The 23,930-nt window shown below is 41.1% G+C and overlaps 2 long non-coding RNA genes across 3 annotated transcripts in view; one reads left to right on the plus strand and one right to left on the minus strand.

Annotated features, from left to right (window-relative positions):
* LOC112655915 (uncharacterized) overlaps positions 1-23,930 on the plus strand; it is a 592,361-nt gene that overhangs the window by 554,135 nt on the left and 14,296 nt on the right. Inside the window, exon 1 of one of the 2 annotated variants that reach the window (XR_004808163.2) lies at positions 22,677-22,798. The exons of the other annotated variant lie outside the window; for it this stretch is intronic. This is a non-coding gene — a long non-coding RNA (uncharacterized LOC112655915). Of the gene's footprint in view, positions 1-22,676; positions 22,799-23,930 lie in introns of those variants that run through there. 2 annotated transcript variants of the gene reach the window in all.
* On the minus strand, positions 1,826-23,874 carry LOC112655916 (uncharacterized). Its single transcript, XR_003133960.3, has 4 exons — positions 23,717-23,874; positions 14,722-14,851; positions 2,431-2,861; positions 1,826-2,060 (listed from the first exon to the last, which is right to left on the minus strand). It is a non-coding gene; the product is annotated as an uncharacterized LOC112655916 (long non-coding RNA).

Raw genomic sequence — 23,930 nt, forward strand, 5'->3', positions numbered from 1 at the left:
AGGGGGTGAGGGTGGCGCGAATAACCCGCGGTGCGGGCTTGGAGCTTTTTGGGGCGGGTGAGTTGTCCATCAGAATCCCTTCTTCACCGGCATGCCTGGGTTCCCTGTTTCCTGGGCCCTCCTCTGGCTGCTCCTCCGGCTGGGCCCGGGGCAGGGGAGGGGGGGGGATATCTGGGGGAGGCTGTCTGCTCCAGAGGCTCAGTCTTACTGAGGCAGTTATTTCCATAGGAAACCAAAACCGAAAGAGCAAGTTCTGGGACGCAGCGCTCCGCGGACCTTACCTGGCTGTCCTGGAGTCGTGACCTCCCCTAGGCCCCAGCAAACCCTGGTCTGCAGGTGGAGGTCCTGGGGGTGGTGGCGACCTGCGCTAGCCCCCTCCCCACCCCCACCCGCGGGGTGGAAGAGGAGGCGTTGATGAAGCAGGCCGACTGCCTCAGGGAGCAAAACCCCTGGGGCGCTGGAGTTTGGGGGGGAAAGATGAGAGGGTCAGAAGAGCAGAAGAGGAAGTGGTTACATCCTTGTCTTCCCTAGCAGTCAGATCCAGAAATTAGGCTGAAATCACACCAAGAGTTTTAACAAATATGAAAAACAGAGAAAACACCCCAAACAAGTGAGGTATGCAAGGCAGACAAAGGTCATCTATTTTGGTAATGAAAAACAAACAAAAGAACTGGGATTGCCACGTGTTGCTCGAAGTGGGCTTTTCATCTTTACATATGAAAAATCAACACCAGTTGAGAGAGAGAAGGCAGTTTTAAAAACATTGCAAAACAACGCGAGGGCGCTGCGCGCTCAGCCTTCCCGGGGTCAGGCAGTGTCTCCAGGTGGCCACTGGGCTCCGGCTTCCAAAGCAGGGGACACAGTGCTACTCAGCAACCTGCTAAATGTGACCTGGGGGGAAATCTGTCTGCTACAGAGACTCTGGACACTGTGAGTAATCTGAATGCCCCGCAGGCAGCTCGCAAGGGTTTAATTGCCGGCAGCCACTTGAGAACAACCATGTGGGTACATTAAGGATGTTGTTTGTGAGGAACAGCAGGTCATCACATGCAAAGTCTCGAAATAGTCAGCCAGTCAAATCAGTGGAAAAAATCAGCTTTTGTTAGATTTTGCAGTTTCAGGAATTAGGCATTCACTGCAGAGCTGCAGTTTTGAGAAATTGCAATGTCAGGCATGTTCCCAATGGGGAAATATTGTGAGTGTGGAGGAATGTAAGATTGGGTTTGACAATGAGGAAACTGACAAGAGTTATCACCCAGACATTGTTTTCTCTCTGAGCACCCCGGAAATGCTAACTAGAGATGATATCTAGAGGCAGCAATAGCACTCTCTGTTAGTCCTACGCACTTGAAAGATAGGAAAACAAGAGTCTTAGACATCTAGAGGACTGACCCAGGATTTCCTGCAATGAATACCAGCATCTAGGGCAAAGTACCAAGCAGGTAGGTAACACCTACAAGCACTACAGCAGCCGTGTCAAGATCGGCATGAGGAAATTCAAAGCAGAGGCCAACTTAGCTTTTTATTTCTAAGCAGCAGAGCAAGAGGAAATCCAGGTGAGCGTGTTTTCACCAGGGAAAAGATTTAGAACCCTCATGCTTTTGAGTAATCCACACTATAGGAGGAATTTTCAGGACATAGAATAGCCCAAACTTTACCAGGAAATTTACCGTGAAAACCCACATGATGGATAAGCAGTAGCTTCGTGCTTTGTGCTAAAAATTGAACAGAAGGGCAAAGTTTATTCTTGTAAAAAATGGCTATTTGCATTTTCACCCTACGGAGAAATGACACCTGTGTGCCCAAAGAAAAGGAAGAATCGAGGTGAAAAGCTAGTCAACATGGTATTTATTGTATTTCTGATCTCTGGTGAACTGTAGCACAGCAACACGGAGACATCAGACAGAGCTGCGCCTGAATCACGGCTCAGCGCATATCCGCTTGCTGCCCTTGGTCAAAGGTCCTTCCTCTGAGACCATCTTCTCATATTCGAGAAGAAATGATAAAACCAACTTCACAAGAATATGGTCAGGATCAATGATCTCAGGTGCATGCTGTGTCTAGAGAAGAGCAGAGCCACAGTAAATGCTCATTTCACGTATCAGCCTGTGTCAGATCCGGCAGGGGTACAGTGGGACAATTGTGGCATCGACGCCAAATTTGGCCTGCATGGGAACAGTGTTAATTACGTGCACCAATACGCCCAAATACCCGTATTCATAAGAATCTCTCTTTAGAGTTATGTGTTAACCATCATGTTCATTCATTCGTTTGTTCAACAAATACCGGTTATAGCACAGTACATGTCCGGGTTATTATAAAAGCACATGTATGTGTGTGGCCAGACACTGGGCTCACTGCCCAAGCAGGTGAAACTCGCTGTCACAACAGTGAGGATGCTCCCGAGGGCTATAATTGAGGGACACTTACCCATCAGATTGCTGCCTGGTCATTCCTGCCCAATTGGGGAAAATCAGGGAAGGCTTCCCAGAAGAAGCAAAAGCTGGAAGCTGGACATCCTAGTGTTGCTTCAACATCCCCTGTGGCCAATCTGTCCACGAGGGGTACATACTGCATTTCTTTATGCACCAAAGAAGATTGCAATATAAACTTGAGCAGAGTATGTAGGATAACTGCTTTGTTGTTCAACAAATGGCTGCTGCAGAGCGGCTCTGAGCTGTCAAAGCCGTGGACTTGGAGGTTCACTAGGGGCAGTGGTCTCTTGTCTTCAGGACGCACAGGATACCAGCAGAACTTGCTTCCCCTCCAGAGTCTCAGCCCAATCCCAGCAGGACTCAGGAATCTGCACCTTCGTAGGTGCAGGAAGGAGTTAGTGAGGTTGTGCATGATGCTGGGAAAACCTGTATCAAGGATAGGCCTGAAAATTTGTATGGCAAATAGCTGCTGAAACTGTGTCTAGATCACTTAAATTTGAGTAGCAATTTATTATTTATAAAGTGCTCTCACTTAATTGTTCAATTTAGATGACTTTTGAAAAAATTAAATTAGTGGGAGAAGAAAAAAAATTTAAACCGGATTATTGGAATCTCATAAATAGAAAGGACTGACTGATTTCTCGCTTTTGTTTTCCATTTTCCAATGAACTGCTCTGACTGCCTGTAGATGCACTTTGCCTCTCCTGATCCACAGTGGAGGCTGAGCATCAAGAGCATCCGCCACGTGCACGGCTTTTGCTTTACAGAATGGACAATAAAAGGAGTGGACAGTCATATGCTGTGTCTTGATTCCAAAGCTTACCAAGCTGATCTGCATTCCCACGGACTGGGTCTTGTAAATGCCACCTGGGTCCACACATTCGTGTCAATTAGTTGCGAGTAATTTTAATGGCACGTAAGATGTCAGGAAAGGCATATAATAGTGCACATGAGATGCAAAATCGGTTTATTCGGATAGGTCATAATTATTAAAAAGTACCAGATCATTAGTTTCTTCGTACGATCATCTGTAAAATGGGACTACTTTGTTGTGAAAAACCTCAATACATTAAGTACTCTACATGTCTTGAGAGGAAGAGGTCATGCAAATAGGGGGGCTGCCCTGTGCAAGGAATACACCCATGTGCATGGGCAGCGCTGCATCTATAGAGCATGCAGCTCTGCATTATGGAGGTCACTATTACTGCTAATCACAGTAAAAACAGCATTCCTTAGAGTTATACAGATCTAAGTGAAGGTGTGGTTATGGAAGAAATCACGACCTATTTGAATAGCATGTGAGAAAGTAAATTTTAAATATGACATAATGAGAGAAAATGTTCTATAAAAAGAATCCAAACTATGTTAGTAATAGAAGAGTTGCAGTATGGCTGGTAGGTAATTTCAGGACACGGGGCACCATTAAGGAAATCTGATAATCTATGCATTTTAACTATAGCTTTTTGGAGAAAATGGCATTGCCTTTGTTGACTAAATCATTCATAATCTTAATGGATGAGAATGGCAGTCCAGATAATCAGGCCCCTGTGCATAGCAGGGAGGACAGAGTTTCCTAAACTGATTTGTTTTGAATATTACCACACGGTTTGGACCTCGGTGCTGATGCTCCTGTCACACGCCCATCCCTTGGATCCTGCCCACAACATCCACAAGACGCACTCTGTCAACTCATGTCTTATACCCAGAAGCAGAACCCCGCACTCAGGAAGAAAGGAGGAATGCACGGGAGCAGAACTGGTTATTTCAGAGCCACTGACATGAAACTGAGAAGCTAGAGAGATGGAGCAGAGTAAAAACCTAGGGTGGCTCTGAAAGCAGGCTCGCCCCTGGTCAGAACCCTCAGACCAAGCCTCTGCTTAGGAAGCCGGTGGCACCCTGGGGCCGGGAGCGGTTGCAACCAAAAGCAACACAGAGCTAATGGCCACATTTTAGCAAGTCCTTAGCATCTGGGCTTCTGTGCCAGTGTCTCTTCACCTGTCATGCTCTGCCAGATGCACGGATTTAAATTCGGTTATGGGAATATGAGTAAGCTACTAGTGTAAAAAACAATCTCACTCATTTAAAAAATTGTTTTAGTCTTTCAAACTGAGAATACTACTAGAAATGTATTCTCAATTTTAAACTATGACATTTTGGATAACAAACTAAATTATACGTTTACTAAGGGAAAGCATATAAAAGTCTTGAAATAATTAAACTATATTTTAGGCTCAAAAACAAACATATCACCTGTAGTAACTATGCACAGAAAACTGAAATCGTATTTAAAGTCACAGCTCAAATTTAATCATACATTTGCAAGAAAAATAGGTCATTTAAAATCAATCTATAATATACAAGTTCAATATAAATTTGAACAAATTAAATTTTAACTGAATTCTAAAGTTATGATTATGTTAAATCAGGCTTAAAAAAACAGAATATTGACAATAACATTTTAAGGTGGAGTCTCTGCATCAGAGGCTTATTTATTTTAAGATTTTATTTATTTATTCACGAGAGACGCAGAGAGAGAGGCAGAGACATAGGCAGAGACAGAAGCAGTTTCCCTGCAGGGAGTGTGATGCGGGACTCAATCCTAGCACCCTGGAATCAAGACCTGAGCCAAAGGCCGATGCTCAACCACTGAGTCATCCAGGTGCCCCTTAGAGGCTTATTTAAACTTAACAGCAAAAGCAGGGCCAGCCCGCAGAGCTTTGTCTTGAGCACCTGTGGAAGCCAAGGCTTCTTGCAGCCTCAGGTGGAGGCTTTCCCCAGCTGGTATGGCACCCAACATCCGCAAGCTTCCTGGGGAACAGAAACTGTGTCCGGTTTGATTTCCCCCCAATCGTCAGCAGAGTCCCCAGGCATCTTGCAAAGTGACAGCAGCTGCTTGTTGAAGGGAATGCAAGCAACAGGGCAGGTGAAGGGGCAGGAGGCTGCTGGGAAGGAGCTGCACAGAGCAAGGCCTGCCACCGCCACTGGGTCCCCTGCTCTCCCAGGCACTGGTCCAGCATCCGCATGTGATGCTACAAAAGAGAGGAGGCTTCTCAGGGGCTCAGCACAGTGCCTGCACATCCCAGAATATGAGGAGCATGGGTGCTTTCATGGTCCTCGTGTGGTTCTCAAGGAGATACAGAGAGCAGACTCCAGCCTGAGGAGCAGGACACCCCAGAGGGGAATGACTCTGAGACAGCAGAGGTCTTGACCTAGAGCTGGATGGAGCGGCCGCTGAGGCCAGGGAGCTTCTTTCTTTTTTTTATTTATTTAATTTATTTATTTATTTATTTATTTTTTATTTATTTATTTATTTATTTATTTATTTATTTATTTATTTTAGGGAGCTTCTTTCAACTCTGAATTCCCCAAGACCTGTTACGTGATCTGGCAGGCAGTAAGGGGTGGGGAGATGTCTGTTACGGGGAAGTGTTACAATCACTGCATTGTGTTGTGCTGTATTGTGTGGTGTGGTATTGTATCATGTTGTATCATGCAGTGCTGTTTCATATTCTATTAAGGGAAAGTGTCCTCTTAGGAACATCAGGGTAAAGTCACATCTGGTGTGCAGAGTCAGTTCAGGCACCTGGCGAAAAGGAGGCAGGCGGGGGGAAAAGGCAGCCTCCTCTTAGACTGGAAACCAGAACCGTGAGCACCTGTGAGGAGCCATGCAGGCTGGGGTTTACCTCTTCAAGCTCCAGGCACAGAACTGTCAAAGGATTTCTCGAGGTGCTCTCGAGGGTAGATCTTCAGATGGTGACCTTGACCGGGAAGCAGGTGGGCAGCCAGTCACTCCCCGCCAGAGCTATCTCCAGATGCTACCTTACTACTCTTCATAATACTCTGTGTGGCGGTATGGATTGACTGTGTAACTTGTATGTTTGAAATGTATGGAACTGGAAAGGCATTTCTTAGAGTTAGCATGGTGGGTGTCAGAACACCCTGGGTGACAGGCTAGGGCCAGCCGACCTGTCCCAACCTTGTCTCCAGACTGTAAGCTGAGGCACCTGGGGGCCCCACGGGCCTCGGACAGGTAGCTCAGAGTATTTGAGAGAGCACACAACCCCGGACATTTGATTAGATGACACCTGAGCTCTCCTTCCGGGTGGCCCACCCGCTGAACATGCACCCCCAGCCATGTCCCTCTGCCAACAGCATGTCTTTGTGAAGCTGGCTTCTCAGCAGTTGTCGTGTCAAACATACTTCGCTTGGGAAAATTGAAGCAAACCCAGAAACGAGGTGTTAGGGTCCAAGCCAATTCCACGGCTGGAGAAGCGTGGGGTGCTCAACCTGGACACCCAAGCCAGTAATCAGTAATTGTGGCTGGTCGGGGAATGAAGTGAAAGTACATATTTTTTTATTCAACGTATGTAATTTTAAAAAATTGTCACAAAGTTATTAGGACATAAATATTAAGTTGTGTAGACTTTACTTAACGAACAGACTTGTTAAATACTGCTAGCCTGGGGCTCCATGTGTAATTACTGGCATAGTAAGAGGGTGCTGAAAATGCAGAGAGTTCAAACTGATATTGAATTTGTAGCTTATGGGTTGGTATAAAATTATATATGTTTTCTTTTATTATGTCAATACGATGGTATCATTTAACTGAAGCTGCAACGTCAAAGACAGTCTTATTTTTCTGCCAATATTTACTGTATTTATATATAGTAAATCAGATTCTGCCAGTATTATACAGTATTTATATACAGATGATATATTCATTTGGGATGATAAATTATTGGTTTAACTATTTGGAGAATTTTTTATAATTTGTCTTAGTAAGTGATAATATAGCTTGCCATCTAAATTTCACATTTTTAAAAATTGAGAATACATTTCTAGTAGTATTCTCAGTTTGAAAGACTAAAACAATTTTTTTAAATGAGTGAGATTGTTTTTTACACTAGTAGCTTACTCATATTCCCATAACCGAATTTAAATCCGTGCATCTGGCAGAGCATGACAGGTGAACAGACACTGGCACAGAAGCCCAGATGCTAAGGACTTGCTAAAATGTGGCCATTAGCTCTGTGTTGCTTTTGGTTGCAACCGCTCCCGGCCCCAGGGTGCCACCGGCTTCCTAAGCAGAGGCTTGGTCTGAGGGTTCTGACCAGGGGCGAGCCTGCTTTCAGAGCCACCCTAGGTTTTTACTCTTCTCCATCTCTCTAGCTTCTCAGTTTCATGTCAGTGGCTCTGAAATAACCAGTTCTGCTCCCGTGCATTCCTCCTTTCTTCCTGAGTGCGGGGTTCTGCTTCTGGGTATAAGACATGAGTTGACAGAGTGGGTCTTGTGGATGTTGTGGGCAGGATCCAAGGGATGGGCGTGTGACAGGAGCATCAGCACCGAGGTCCAACCCATGTGGTAATGAGAGAGCTGACCAATTCACTGTGTAAAGGTGGCACTCAAAACGGAGAGGGTCGGCATGGCTTATTACGGAGACTCTGAAATCAAAACTTTCAACATTCTCACTTTTTTGAATAATTTTTTATGTTATACACTCATCAAATATATACAAATAGGACAAGATGCTTCCTTTGAAAGAGGCAGCTCTCCACTCTGTATATTAAACTACTTTCTTCAAAAGTTTGCTATTATTTTAAAACTGATTTTACTTCCTATCTTTTGAGCGAAGTTGAGGAAGACTGAGGAGTTGGGGGCCGCAGTGAGAGAGGTCGGTAGGAGCAGGAAGGCATTGGCACTTAGATCAGCAGCACTTTGCAGGACCCGAATCTGAGCACAAAAAAAAAGGCTTTTCGGGATCCCTGGGTGGCTCAGCAGTTTAGCGCCTGCCTTTGGCCCTGGGTGCAATCCTGGAGTCCCGGGATTGAGTCCCGCGTCAGGCTCCCGGCATGGAGCCTGCTTCTCCCTCCTCCTGTGTCTGCCCCCCTCTCTCTATGTCTATCATAAATAAATAAATAAATCTTGAAAAAAGAAAAAAGAAAGGCTTTTAGCTCCACGGCCTGTTTTTGCCTGTTCAGGGGAATGTAGGGGATGGCTCTGACACTCGCTGTAAAATATGCTACATAGGCTCTTGGCCATTGGAGCCAGGACTGTGCTGCAGACATTTAACCGTGTGGAGTAGGGGTGCCTGAAATACTCGGCTGGATGGATTCGCTGCAATGACTAGAACGTGCAAACCGCGAGAGACAGTCATTCAGGCCAAAGAATACGCGGAGCGCTAAGACAGCAATTAGAAGCGAAGGGTTAAAAAAATAAAAAATAAATAAAAAAGAAGCGAGGGGTTACTCGAAGCTCAAGTGGGCGCAAAGCAGAGGGAGCCACCGATGTGTTAGAACAGCAAGGAGGCTGCCCTGCCTCGGGTTTGGGTGGGGGCACCACTGTTCAGCCTCGGAGCTGAAGCACTGGGAGCCAACGCCACACCTGCTACCTGTGCTCCTACGCAATTCTTCAAGTAAGGAGAGATCTTTCCTGCCTGGGCCCACTCAGTCGTCCCCACTGTGGCCATCTCCCATGGCCACCATAGCACAGTGCTGCCACCTGAAGGGCTGAAAACCACAGAGCTTCATCATCTCTCAGGCTGCCGCGAAGATGGGGCAGGCTGGTCCCTGTGCCCAGCCTCTGGTGTGTGCTGATGCTGGTCAGCACGCCTTGGCTTATAGACACAGCTCCCATCTCTGCCTTCATCCTCACACAACATGTCTCCATGGGCCTCTGTGTCCACATTTTCCCTTCTTGTACGGACAGCAGTCCTCTTGGATCAGGGCCCACCCTAATGTCCTCATCTTAACTTGATCATCTGGAAAGACCCTATTTCCAAGGAAGGTCTCAGAAGGGATTCGGGACTGCCACATCTTCTTGGGGAACACCGTTCAAACCATAACGTTCACTCTTGATTGTATACTGACATGTTTTCTTGCCTGGGAAGTGCTTTGCATCCTGAGGGCTCTGGTTCTACTAGAAAATTGAATAGTTCAGGCTTTGACAGGCCTTTGATGAATATTCTGTGTGCAATTATTCTCTAAATCTACTTTCTTGTAAACAGGATGCCTTTAATACAACTGATGAGGAGCCTCAAACCGGCTTGGGGTCCACCTTAAATTGATTGTCTACATAATAGCACAGCAGAAGCTGCAGGATGACAGAGGAGTTAATTGCAGCCATATTAAGGCACCCACATAGTGGGCACATGAACTCATTAAATGTACCCCAAAGGTATTGCTTCAATCACAGGAGAAAGAGAACTGAGCAAGTCCTGGGTAACAGACCTGCCTTCATTTTCATATTTATTTCAGTTGATTTTATCTTACTGCTAAGTGCATCTTTGTGAGCCACCTTTATCTCTTTGGGAAGAGTACAAAGTATGAAGAGATTTAATCACTATTAGAGTTCAGACATAGAATCTTATTTAATCCTTACTACACCTCCAAATTATGATTGTCCCCCTTTTTATAGGTGAAGAAACTGAGAGGCTAAGTAATATCAGAGGGGAGATCACTAATGAACAGGAAACTCAGGATTAAATCTAGAACTGACACATTCTAATTTTATAATTAATGTATTGCATATGAACATTTTAATAGACTGTGGTTTTTTTATTGGAGTTCAGTTTGCCAACATATAGCTTAATACCCAATGCTCATCCCGTCAAGTGCCCCCCTCAGTGCCCTAGACTGTGTGTTTTTTTTTTAGACTGTGTTTTTAAAACAGTTTTAGGTTCACAGCAATTTTGAGTGGAAAGTACAGAATTCCTGTGCACCCCTGCACCTACACACGCAGCCTCCTCCATCACCAACATCATCACAGCCAATGTACCTGCACTGACACATCATCATCACCCAGAGGCCACAGGGCACATTCAGGTCCAATATTGGTGTTGCACATTCTGTGGGTTTGGACGAATGTGTAACACACTGTGTGTACATTATGATACCACACAGAGTACTTTTGTTGACATGGGAACCTCCTGTGCTCCACCTGCTCATCTTCCCTCTGGATAGTTAGTCTTAATTTATTTATTTTAGACCTTATCCATTTGGATCTTATTCATTACAAACCATAAAGCTTTCATGTTCTTTCACATTCTTCCCCACTCCCCTTTTCCCAAAGTAGATATATCATTGTTTTGTATTACATCAATATACACCTTAGTCTGAAAATGGAAGCAGTTCATGGCTGAGCCCAGTGGTGAACAGAGATTATATTTCCTTTCTTGTGAAGCTTTGTTTTTCTGGGAGTTGGTAATAGTCTTGGTTTATGAAGGTTGTTCATTTACTTAGTTTTCTCTGTTCTTATCACAAATTCCTTTCATGTTCAATATCAGTATCATAATCATCTTTGACACTATCTTCTGCGAGACCAAACACATCAAGAATTTATGAGTTCACTTTCTCCCTGGAGCCATTCCTGCCAGAGACCCCTGTCCACCTGCTGCAAGCTGGATAGGCTGCCCTCAAGTGTTGCCACAAGGTTATCATCACCAGTCTTCATTCTACCTGTCTTCCATGTGGGTTTCCCCTTTTCTGGATCCCATGTTCTCCCTCCTGCTTGATTTACTCCCTTGTTTTGGTAAGTTATATCTTCTAGTAGGCTGTGCAACACTAGAGGATAGTTTAGCTAGGTATAAGATTCTAGGTGAAAAATAATTTTCCCTTGAAATTTTGTCCTCTAACTCACTATGTTGCTTTTCAGTAGTCTATACTGCTGTTTTTAAGTTTACTGAGGGATACTTGATTTGCAAAGTAAAGTAAAAATGTGGGAAGTGTACAATTTGACTCCTTTCAACAAATGTATGTACTTCTGAAACCATCACCACAAGATAATAAGTATATCCATCACACACAAAAGTTTACATCGCCTCTTTGCAAACCCTCCATCTTTGCCTACAGATAACTATGGATCCGCTTTTTATCACTATAGATTTGTCTGCATTTTCTAGAATTTTATATAAATGGAATTGTATAGTATGTAAACTGTATCTAGCCTTTTCACTTACACAATTATTTTGAGATTCATCCATGTTACTACATTATCAATAGGCCATTCCTCTTATTGTTGAGTAGCCTCCCACTGTCTGGATGTATTATTGCAGTTTGTGGATACACTTCTTGATGAACATTTGTATCTGGATTTTAGCTGTGATGAATTTGTGTACAAGTCTCTGTGTGGACATGTGTGGACTTGTGCTTTCCTTTTGCTTAGGTAAATACCTAAGTGTGGAATGGTTGTGTAGATGTTTAAATGTTTAAGAAATTACAAAACTGCTTTTCAAGGTGTGTGTACCATACTACATTCTCATCAGCAGTATGTGAGAGTTCCAGTTATTCTACATCCACACTTGCTTTTTAAATTTTGCTAAGCGGCTGTGTGTATCCTACTATCCCATTATAGTTTTACTTTTCATTTCCTAAGGATGAATTGTGTTGATCATCTTTTTGTGTGCTTATTAGAGCTTGCTCTCTCTCTACATACATATATTCTAGACAAATGTCTGTTTGAACATGTTCATTTTTATAATTTTTTGAATTATTGAGTTTTGACACTTCTTAACATATACTGGGTATAAGTCAGGTAACTGTTTTTGCAAATATTCTATCAGTCTGCAGAGAATTTTCTCATTTTCTTAACAATATATTTTGAAAAGTAAAAGTTTTAAGTTTTAATAAAATCTGATTAATTGGTTTCCTTTTTCCTAGTTGTTCAGGATTTTGTATTGTACTTAAGGAATCTTTGCAAAAGTCAAGGTGCCTAAGCCTGTCTCCTATGATTTCTTCTGAAATTGTGATGCCTGATAGCTACTACCTACATATGGCTATTTGTATTTCACGTTAAATCAAATAAAATTAAATATTAAAAATCTGCTCCTCAATCATACTAGTGACATTTTAAGCACTCTATAGCCACATGTGGCTAATGGCTACCATCTTGTGCAGTACAAATAAAGAATATTTTTGTTATTAGAGAAAGTTCTGATGAGCCATGCTCTAACATTCTGTAGGTTTAGTTCTTACATTCAGGTCTTTGATGCATTTTTTAAAAAAGATTTTATTTATTTATTCATGAGAGATAGAGAGAGAGAGAGAGAGAGAGAGAGACTCAGGCAGAGGGAGAAGCAGGCTCCATGCAGGGAGCCCAATGTGGGACTCAATCCCGGGACTCCAGGATCATGCTCTGGGCCAAAGGCAGGCGCTAAACCACTGAGCCACCCAGGCATTCCCTATGATGCATTTTGAATTAGCTTTGTATGTGGCATTAGGTAAAGGTTAACATTTTTAGCATATTGTTACTTAATTGTTCTAATATCATTTCTGAAAAGGTTCCTTTTCACTATTAAATTGTTTTGGCACCTTTGTCAAAAATCAATTAACTGTATATGTGTGAGTCTACTTTTGGTCTCTTCATCCTGATACATTGATCTATTGCTCTATCTTCATGCCAATACTGCACAGTGTTGATTACTACCTTTCAGTAGTAAGTCTTGAAAGCATACAGTGTAAATCCTTCTACTTTTTAAGATCTTTTCCAGAATAGTTTTGGCTCTTCTATGCTGTTTTTTAAATATAAAATTTAGATTAAGCTTGTCCATTTCTACAAAAAACTTTCTGCAATTTTAAGTGGAATTTCATGGAATCTATAGATACATCTTGGGAGATTAATATCTTAACAATATTGTGTCTTCCAATTCATCAACATGTTTTATTTATTTATTTATTTATTTATTTATTTATTTATTTATTTATTTAAATCTTCTTTATCAGGACGCATGGGTGGCTCAGCGGTTGGGCGCCTGCCTTCGGCCCAGGGCGTGATCCTGAAGACCCAGGGTCGAGTCCCACATCGGGCTCCCTGCATGGAGAGCCTGCTTCTCCCTCTGCCTCTCTCTCTCTGTGTGTCTCTCATGAATAAATAAATAAAATCTTTAAAAAAAAATCTTCTTTATCATCTCTTAGCAATGTTTTGTAGTTTTCAGTGTATGGATCTTGTACTCCAAACTAGTTCATATTTGATTATGTTATTGAAAGTGGTACTGTTTTTTAAATTTCAGTTTCTGATTGTTCATTGCTGGTATAGAGAAATGCAATTGATTTTTGAATTTTGTTCTTGTATTTTGTAACTTTGATAAGTTTCTTATAAGTTCTTCTAGCTTTTTTTCTCTACTTCTATAAAATTTTTGACAAACAATTCTAGCATTAGCAAGAAACGACATTCTTATTTTTACTTTCTAACCTAAATGTGTTTTTCTTACCTTATTGCACTGGCTGGAAACTCTAGTACAATGTCGAAGAGAAGTTGTGAGAGTGACATTCTTGTCCTATTCTTGACCTTAGGGAGAAAGCTTTCAACTTTTCACCAGTAAGTATGATGTTAGTTGTAGATAGTCCATTGTGTTGGATTCCTGACCTGTTTTTATTTTTGTGTGCTTGTTTTTTCAGTCTTTTTATGTAAGTTATTCTTGGTATTTTTTACTCCCTCTCTTTATTCTTGTTTTTTAGAAATTGTGTGATGATGTGCATTATGTCTTCTTTTTTTTTTCCATTTATTGTACTAGATATTTGGTGTGCTCTTTCAATCTTGAAAGTCACATTCTTCAATTCTGTGAAATTACATCAATTATGTTTTTGAAGTTTCCTCCTCTGTTTTTTTCTGTTCTCTCTTTCTTGAATTCTGTTCTCTCTTTCTAGAATTTCTAAGTAATAGGTTAAAGGCCACTTCTTTGTATCATCCTCTGAGTTTTACAATTTTTTACTCCTACTCCTAAGGGACAAATGGTTCAGAACTCTCTAATGATGAGTTTACTTGTGAAATGCATTCTGCTGATGTAAAAGGAGAAAGTACTCAGTTCGGACCTGGTATCTCAGTTCTCACATCATTAACTTATTAACATAATTAGTGTGGGGGGGCAAGTGTTTTCAGAGATGGCACACCTATTATCTTGATTCACTCACTCAACAAATGAATGGCATCTGGTGCATGCAAGGTTCTAATGTACAAAAACATGATATTTTGAATCATCTGGAAAAATGTAAATTGCTTTGAATGGAATAAAGTAAAAAATGGGAAAAGTTATTCTATAGTTAGGAAGAGCTTAGCTGATGAATAACAAAATAAGTAACAAAAGGAAAAATTAAATAATTGCCCACATCATGCATATAAAACCATACTGATTGAGCTGTTAATATTTGGTTTGGATATGTGTATGTGTGTGTGTGTGTGTGTGTGTGTTTTAGCATTTCTTAAGGGGTAATCATATATCAGAATTATCTGAGATGCTTCCTAAGAACATGGATTCCTGAATCCCATCCATGAAGATACCCAGATTAGACACACCTTAGTCTGAGAGTGGAGGTGTCTCAGAAATCTTCACTGACAGCAAATTCTCCATGTAACTGCTTTGCCCAGGAAAGTTTGAAAACAACTGTGTTCAGATAAGACCTTCATTTCTCTGCTAACATAATGACTAGTAAAATGAGGAAAAAAAATCCCACTTTGATTTCCTCAGGACATAAACTACTCTTAATGGAGTTATTGAGTTATTCAAGCCTTTGGAAGCTGAATTAATTCTTTTAACATCAAAAACATTAGATTTTAACAGAATTGACTAAAGCCATCAACATTTTCCTTAAGACTTCAGAGCTGTACTATGACCGAAATGTGACTATTGTGATTGAGAAATTAAGTTTTTAATTAAAATACCTTTAAATACATGTGGCTAGGGGCTAGTGTACTGGACAGAGCTGATACTGGACCATTTTCATCATCACAGAGAGTTCCACTAAACAGTGCTGTCATAGGGAGTCAATACTGGGTCGAGTGTTGCCCAGCTCACTTTGAGCATACCTGCACTTGTTCACAAAGTCCCTGGCTTTGGTGCAGGAGAGCTGCTGGACTAAAACATACTGCTACTTGTCTAATAATGCATTTTATTTACAGAGACAGCATATTTTGTATACTGCATTATATGTATGGACAAGACAGAATTTGTGATTGGAAAGTTTACAGATGAATGGAAATACTTCATTTCATTTCATTACCATTTTTAAAAATTCCAATATAGTTAACACACAGTGTAATGTTAGTTTCAGGTGTACAACATAGGGATTCAACACTTCCATATGTGACCTGGTGCTCCTCAGGACAAGTGTCCTCCTTCATCCCCATCCCTTATTTCCTCCACCCACCCCCCACCTCCCCTCTGGTACACATCAGTGTGTTCTCTGTAGGTTAAGTCTGTTTCTTGGTTTGCCTTTCTCTCTTTCTTCCCCCTTTGCTCATTTGTTTTGTTTCTTAAAATCCACAAATGAGTGAGGGATGCTTAGATGGCTCAGTCGGTTAAGTATTTGACTCTTGGTTTTAGCTCAGATCATGATCTCAGGGTTGTAAGATCGAGCCCCGCATCAGGCTCCTTGCTCAGGATGGAGTATGCTTGAGGATTCTCTCTCTCTCTCCATCTGTCCCTCCCTCTGTTCTTACATACATGGTCTTTCTCTTTCTCTCTCTCTCTCTCTCTCAAATAAATAAAATCTTTTTTAAAAATTCTACATTTAAAAAAATCTACATATGAGTGAGATCATATGGTATTTGTCTTTCTCTGACTGACTTACTTCACTCAGCATAATACTCTTTAACTGCATCCATGATTTTGCAAATGGCAAGATTTCATTCCTCTTTATGGTGGAATAATATTCCATTGTATTTGTGTGTGTGTGTGTGTGTGTGTGTGTGTGTATCACATCTTTGTTCATCTATCAGTGGACCCTTGGGCTCCTTCCATAGTTTGGCTGATGTTGATAATGCTGCTATAAACATAGGGGTGCATGTATTCTTTCAAACTAGTGTTTTTGTATTCTTTAGGTTCAAAGTAGTGTGATTACTGGATCATATGGTAATTCTATTTTTAATTCTTTGAGGACCCTCCATACTGTTTTCCATAGTGGCTGCACCAGTTTGCATTCCCACCAACAGTGCAAGAGGATTCCTTTTTCTCCACTTCTTCACCAGTACTTATTATTTCTTGAGTTTTTGATTCTAGCCATTCTGACAGGTGTGAGGTGATACCTCACTGTGGTTTTGATTTGTATTTCCCTGATGATGAGTGATGTTGAGATTCTTTTCATGTGTCTGTTGTTGATCTGTATGTCTTATTTAGAGAAATGTCTGTTCATGTCTTCTGCCCATTTTTAATTAGATGATTTGGGTTTTGGGTGTTAAGTTGTATTGGTTCTCCTCCTCCTCTTCCTCCTCCTCCTCCTCCTCCTCCTCCTCCTCCTCCTCCTCCTCCTCCTCCTCCTCCTCCTCCTCCTCCTCCTCCTCCTTCTTCTTCTTCTTCTTCTTCTTCTTCTTCTTCTTCTTCTTCTTCTTCTTCTTCTTCTTCTTCTTCCTCTGTAAACTCTATGTCCAACATGAGCTTAAACTCATGTCCCCAAGATCAAGAATTGCATGATCTACCAACTGACCCAGCCAGGTGCCCCAAGTGTACAAGTTCTTTATATATTTTGGATACTAACCCTTTATCGGATATGTCATTTGAAATATCTTTTCCTATTTGTTAAGCTGTCTTTTAGTTTTGTTGATTTTTTCCTTCACTGTGAAGAAGCTTTTTATCTTGATGAAGTCTCAATAGTTTATTTTGGCTCTTGTTTCCCTTGCCTCAGGAGACATATCTAGAAAGATGTTGCTATGACCAGTGTCAGAGAAGTTACTGCCTGTGCTGTTTTCTAGGATTTTTATGGTTTCAGATCTCACATTTAGGTCTTTAATCCATTTTGAGTTTATTTCTGTGTATTGTGAAAGAAAGTGGTCCAGTTTCATTATTTTGCATGTGGCTGTCCAGTTTTACCAACATCATTTGTTGAAGAGATTGTCCTTTCCCCATTGTATATTCTTTACTGCTTTGTCAAAGATTAATCGACCGTATAATTGTGGGTTTATTTCTAGGTTTTCTGTTCTGTTCCATCGATCTATGTGTCTTTTTTGTGTGTGTGTGCCAGTACCATACTGTTCTGATTACTACAGCTTTGTATTATAGCTTGAAGTCTGGAATTATGATATCTCTCACTTTGTTTTCCTTTTTGGGATTGCTTTAGCTATTTGGGGTCTTTTGTGATTCCATACAAATTGTAGGATTGTTCTAGGTCTGTGAAAGTACTGTTGATATTTTGATAGGGATTCCATTAAATCTGTAGATTGCTTTGGGTAGTATGGATATTTTAACGACAGTTGTTCTTCCAACCCATGAGCATGGAATGTCTTTCCATTTCTTTGTGTTGTTTTCCATTTATTTCATCAATGTTTGATAGTTTTCAGAGTACAGGTCTTTCACTACTTTGGTTAATTTTATTCCTAGGTATTTTATTATTTTTGATGCAGTTATAAACGGGATTGCTTTCTTAATCTCTACCACTTCATTATAAGTCTATATAAATGCAACAGATTTCTGTATGCTTTTGTATCCTGGACCTTACTGAATTCATTTATCAGTTCTAGTAGTTGTTTGGTGGAGTCTCTGGGGTGTTCTATATATGTTATCATGTCATCTGCAAATAGTGAGAGTTTTACTTCTTCCTTACCAATTTGGATGCCTTTTATTTCTTTTTGTTGTTTGAATGCCACAGCTAGGGCGTCCAGTACTATGTTGAATAAAAGTAATGAGAGTGGACATCCCTGTCTTGTTCCTGACCTCAGGAGGGAAGCTCTCAGTTTTTCCTCATTGAGTATGATGTTGGCTGTGGGTTTTTCATATATGGCCTTTATTATGTTGAAGTATGTTCCCTCTAAACCTACTTTGTTGAGGGTTTTTATCATGAATGAATGTTATACTTTGTCAAATGCTTTTTGTGCATCTACTGAAATGGTCATATGGTTTTTATCCTTTCTTTTGTTGATGTGATATATCATGTTGATTGATTAATGAATTTTGAAACACCCTTGCATTCCACAGTAAATAACACCTCATTGTGGTGAATGATTTTTTTTTTAAGATATTGTTGGGTTTGGTTTGCTAGGATTTTGTCAGGGATTTTTTTCATATATGTACATCAGAGGTATTGGCCTGTAGTTCTTTTTTTTAAGATTTTATTTTTAAATAATTTTTATATACAAAGGGGGGCTCAAGCCCACAACCCAAGATTAAGAGTCCCACAGTTCACTGACTGAACCAGCTAGGCACCCCTGTCATTCTCTTTTTTAATAAAGTCTTTATCTGGTATTGATATCAGGGTAATGCTGGCCTCATATAATGAATCTGGAGGTTTTCTTTACTCTTCTATTTTTTGGAAAAGGTTGAAAAGAATAGGTATGAATTCTTCTTTAAACATTTAGTGGAATTCACCTGTGAAGCCATCTGGTCCTAGACTCTTGTTTGTTAGAAGTTTTTTGTGTGTTTTGTTTTGTTTTTACTACTGATTCAATTTCATTGTTGGTAATTGGTCTGTTCAAATTTTCTATTTCTTCCTAACTCTGGGATTTATAAGTTTCTGGAAATTTATCATTCTGGAACATTTCTTCCTAGATTGTCCAGTTTGTTGACACACATTTTTTTCATAATGTCCTCTTAAAATTATTGTATTTCTTCGGTGTTGGTTGTTATTTTTTCCTCTTTTATTTCTGATTTTGTTTATTTGAGTCCTCTCTATTTTTTTATTTTTATTTTTTTAGAGAGAGTAGGGTGGGTGGGGGAGGAGCAGAGGGAGAGGGAGAATCTTAAGCAGGTTTCACCCACTTAACTGACTGAGTCATCCAGGCACCCCCACATCTTTTTTTTTAATGAGTCTGGCTAAAGGTTTATCAATTTTATTGCTCTTTCCAAGGAATCAGCTTTTAGTTCCATTGATCTGTTCTCTTGGGGTGTTTTTTTAGTTTCTATTAGAAATATTTCATTTTAGGTTGTGTTTCAGTTCTAGAATTTCCATGTGTTCTTTTTCAATGATTTTTATTTCTCTATTTTGCCTTTCTAGTTCCACAATATGTCCATACTTCCATTTAAAATTTTGAACTTATTTATAATAGTTGTACTAAAGTCTGTCAATCTGGGATGCCTGGGTGGCTCAGTAGGTTAAGCAATCAACTCTTGATCTTAGCTCAGGTCTTGATGTCAGGGTCATGAGTTCAAGCCCCATGTTGGGCTCTTTGCTGGATGCAGTCTGCTTAAAATAAAAATTAAAGTCTGTCATTTATGTCATTGCAGTCTCTTCCTTTTAACTGATTTTCCTACTGTTCACATTTTCCCCTCACATTTCTTGCTTCTTTACATGCCTGGCAATTTTTTATTGTATCCTGGACACAGTAGGATGCCACACTGTTGAATGTCCCAATTTTACTGTCTTCACTTAGAGAGTATAGAATTTAATTCTGAAGCAGCTAATTTACTTATGGATAAGCTTGCTCTGTGAAGCCTCATTCTTAAGCTTTGTTAGGACACCTATAGTGTAGTCTGTCCTCTAGGGCTTGAGTCACCCTGTTAGTAGCCCTGTTCTCCTGGGATATTAGCCTGGTGCTTGGTGTGTTCATTGTGGTCTTTCTAGACTGGCTGCTTGGTGCTTCATTATTTCCCAGCTCTGTATAAGTTCCGGAACTTCACGTCACTCACTTCTCCTTGGTAGTTGATCTGTGTCTACTACATCAGCACGTTGGCTTTAGCACAGAGAGCCAGCTCTCCAGCCAGGTGCTCAAGGGGATGTCTGTGAAGACCTCCAGACTCCTTCTCTGTACATCCCTAATGCCCTACCCGCCAGGTGTCCCTTTGGTCTTCATCTCCAGACTGCCTCTGCTCACCTTAGCAGGACTGCCTTATTCTCCTGGGCACCCCCTCCCTGCAGCATACTTTGAGAAGTGCCTCCATGCAGAAATCTGGGTGATCATGGGCTTGCTTCATCTGCTTTTCCCCTCTCAGGGGTCACAGTTTTATAGTACTCATTGCCCAACATCTGAAAACAGTTATTTCATATATTTTGTCTAGTTTTATGGTTTCCTAACAGTAGGAGGTCTAGTGTGAACCAGTTTTCCATTGTGTCCAAAAGTATAAGAGCAAATGCAAATAACCATCAAATACAGCTAAAAGAACTGCTATAATTTTTTAAAATCTTAATAGTGGACTTTCTATGACTCAAACAAATTTGCCCAGAGGACAAAGCCCAGATAAATTAAATTTACTTGGATAGGGAGGATTTTCAGCATTTAACACAATAATTTGCCACATGGTTTCATCAGATTCTGTTTTAGACATATGCCCATTTATGAAATGAAGTCAAAAGAAGACCACAGTTCTCCCATGAATGTGGCCACAGTTCTCCCGTGAACATGGCTAGCAAGCAAGAGACATTGGTTCTTCTGGATCCAGTACACTGACCTATGTGACCATGGGCTATAACTTGGCTCTCTGAGGACATCACAGCACACTCAGAGAGGTGCCATGGGATATTTTCAACTTTTAACAGAGACAGTGATACTTGTCATCTGGTGGACACCATTCAAACTACCAGCCTTACGTGGTTCATGTTTAACACTGATTGTGCTGCATTTCTCACAATAGCATCATTATCTTTGCAAAGCTGGATCTTGAGCAGTTTCTGTGATGAAAAGTGAGCATCACACAAAAAACAACGTAGAACATGACAGGAAAGTGGTGGTGCCCAAATCTGATTCCAGTGGCAGACATGCAAGCTGTTAGTAGGGACTGGTGATATTTGAGAATGTATTTAAAAATATCACTTTCTTCCTTCAGTTTACATATATTATTTTTTTCCAAATGGCTACAGATTTGTTAGTACATAAAAAATGTTTTAAATTAAAACTAACCACTTAAACAAAACTCCTAGGACCTGTGACAAAATGAGTGAGAGGCAGAGGGCACCATGCACGCAGAAAGTGTAGGAGCTTCTGGACTGGACCGTTGATCTGGCTAAGCATCACTGTTCACATATGCAAAACACAGGATTTGCATTAAATTTTCTTTAGGAATCTATGGCTTTGTATCACTGCAAGTGGGTCTTAAGTGGTATAGTGAATGTGGTATGCTATTAAGTCACTTCTATCAGGGGAGCACATTTGTCTCTGAAGCAAGAGTGCCTTGGTCTCCAGAGGGAAAAGAGAAAACCAGGGACAGGGACAGAGTCTTGAATGCCTCAAGCAGATAAGAACCATGGTTTTTAAGCCAGTTCAAATCCCCACTGCAGACATGGGGTGGCTCTAGCTCAGGGCCATAACACTGTATTCATTCTAGAACTCTCCTGAGCCTTTAGAACAGGGGCTGTTACCTGGGATCGAGGGACTCTATGCACAGAATTCAGAATGCCCAGTGAACTTAAACAGAAAAATCTTCAGCTTTATTTTTATTATCTCCCAGCTGCAATTTAGCATTTTCTTCAGTTATGAATGTAGTCAGCAAACCACAGGGGTACAACATTTCCTGTGGTGTTGTCACCCATTGAAATAATTGGTATTTTCATTTCATAGTACAGTTTTATTCTCACAGCCACTTTGACATTGCAATAGTTTTTAGACCTGCCACGGATCTTATTACTTAGTACATTATGGAGGAAAATTATTAACTATATATCATGAAATATTTTTAAAACATATTTTGATATTTGCATTTCAAAATGTAAGTTGTTTCCTTGATAATCTTAAAACGTAGTTTTAATTTTTTATTGTGGAGAACTCAGAACCTACATGAAAGTAGACTGAATGATATATAGAATCCCACACATCCATCATCCAGTTATACCCCCAAATCCTTTTCAATGCTGCATTATCTCATTGTAGTTCCTAGACATTACACAGGCTGTTTACCCTGTAGAGTTTCTAACACGCTTGGATAAGGTTACATCCCCATGGTGTCCTTCTTTCCTCTGTGTTTCTCGTAAACTGGAAATTGGGTCTAAATGCTTGATGCCATCAAGTTTTAGGGGCAGAGGAAGAGGCAAGATTACTTCTGGTTATTTCTGTTAACAACCATTCATCTTCAATGTTTAGATCCATTAGTCTATTAGGGGTTACAAAATGGCGTACTTCTATCATTTCTTATAATGTATTATTGTAATATTTCGATAAGGAAAACATCCCCATCACCTATTTGGTTGCCCAGTGGTAGAGTTAGTATAGAAAGTCAGAACATACATTCTTGATTCTTTCCCTTAATCTATCAGTCTTCCAAATAATAACTCAGTTCCTTTTATGCATCTTATTTTATACATTTAGAAGCATTATCCTGAGAAGGGGTTCATGGCTTCACCAGACTGTCAGATGCAGTGATGTCACAAAGCAGTTAAGAACTCCTCCTGTAGATCAACCCAAGAGATACAGAGGTTCCCTGTAGCTTTTCTGCAGAGTCCTTGTGACCATAATAGCACTTGCACATTTCCTGAAGGCTCGCAGCACTTGACCTTCATCTCATATCCCGTGGTGCTTGGTGAGATCCTGCCTCACACCACACTGCACTAGGGGCACGTGTATACACCTTCCAGTAGGAGCCCGGGTGTAGAAAGAGTGCTGACAATGGCCTAATTGTGCTACTACTAGCTGTAGAAACCAAGGAAAATCCCCAACTTCCCTGAGTTAGTGTCTTCATAGGAAGGATGGCAAAATGCCGTCTAACTTGAAGAATTGTTTTGAGAACTAGAGAGGGTCTCATTCCTGAGACATTGAGAACTTGTTGGTCCCCCACAAACATTTGTTAGATCTGATTCTTACTCGCACACAGCAGAGGGTTTGTTAATTAGGTCTTGGTAACGGTCACGGACCGGAGAACACCGCCAAGCAGCTTGTGCAGCACCCGGGACCTGGGGCCCCATGTACCAGGACATGCCGCCAGCCACTCCAGCTCCCCGCTCCCCACTTCTCTCCATCCCTCTGGCTTCCTTCTCGCCTTCCTCCTCCTCCTCCTTGAGTCTCTCTTGGTCTTTCACTCTTGCCCCCTGTGTCTGTCTCAGCTTTCTTCCACACCAACTTCCCTCATCCTGAAGCTGCAAGGCAGCTCCACTAGAGACAGAATTGCGCTTTATAGTGACATGTTCTACCCACAACATAACATATCCCATCTCTTCCCTGGGCCTCCACCAGGCTGCCCCCTAAGAGACCTTCCAGTCGAGGGGGCATCTATCTCACCCACCCTGGGCTTGAGACAACCATATCCTACTATCTCTAACCCTCAATCCAATGGAAATTATCTGTGCTGTGTTTCCTCACAAGCTCATGGTATATTCCATTTAGTTAATCTGAAAAGTCAGCTGCACTCTGAGACCTGCCTTGGTCAGATTTTTCTTCCATTCCTGAGCTCTCCTCCCTCAATCTGTCCAGTGCTCCCTTCAAGCAGCTTAACCCGCCGTACCTTTTCTTCCTCTTTCAGATGAATTGGCTGCTTTTTCCAAAGCAGAGACACCTGTCAGGATGGTTCCTCTATTCACATCCTATGTGAGCAGTGTCAATGTCTCATCAATGTCTCTCACCAGTGACTCATTGATGACTCATTAATGACTCAGCAATATCTCATCAGTGTCTCATCAATGACTCATCAATGATTTACTGTGACTCACCAATGTCTC

This window comes from Canis lupus, chromosome 22, assembly GCF_003254725.2.
Source record: "Canis lupus dingo isolate Sandy chromosome 22, ASM325472v2, whole genome shotgun sequence".
In the NCBI taxonomy this organism is placed as follows: Eukaryota; Metazoa; Chordata; class Mammalia; order Carnivora; family Canidae; genus Canis; species Canis lupus.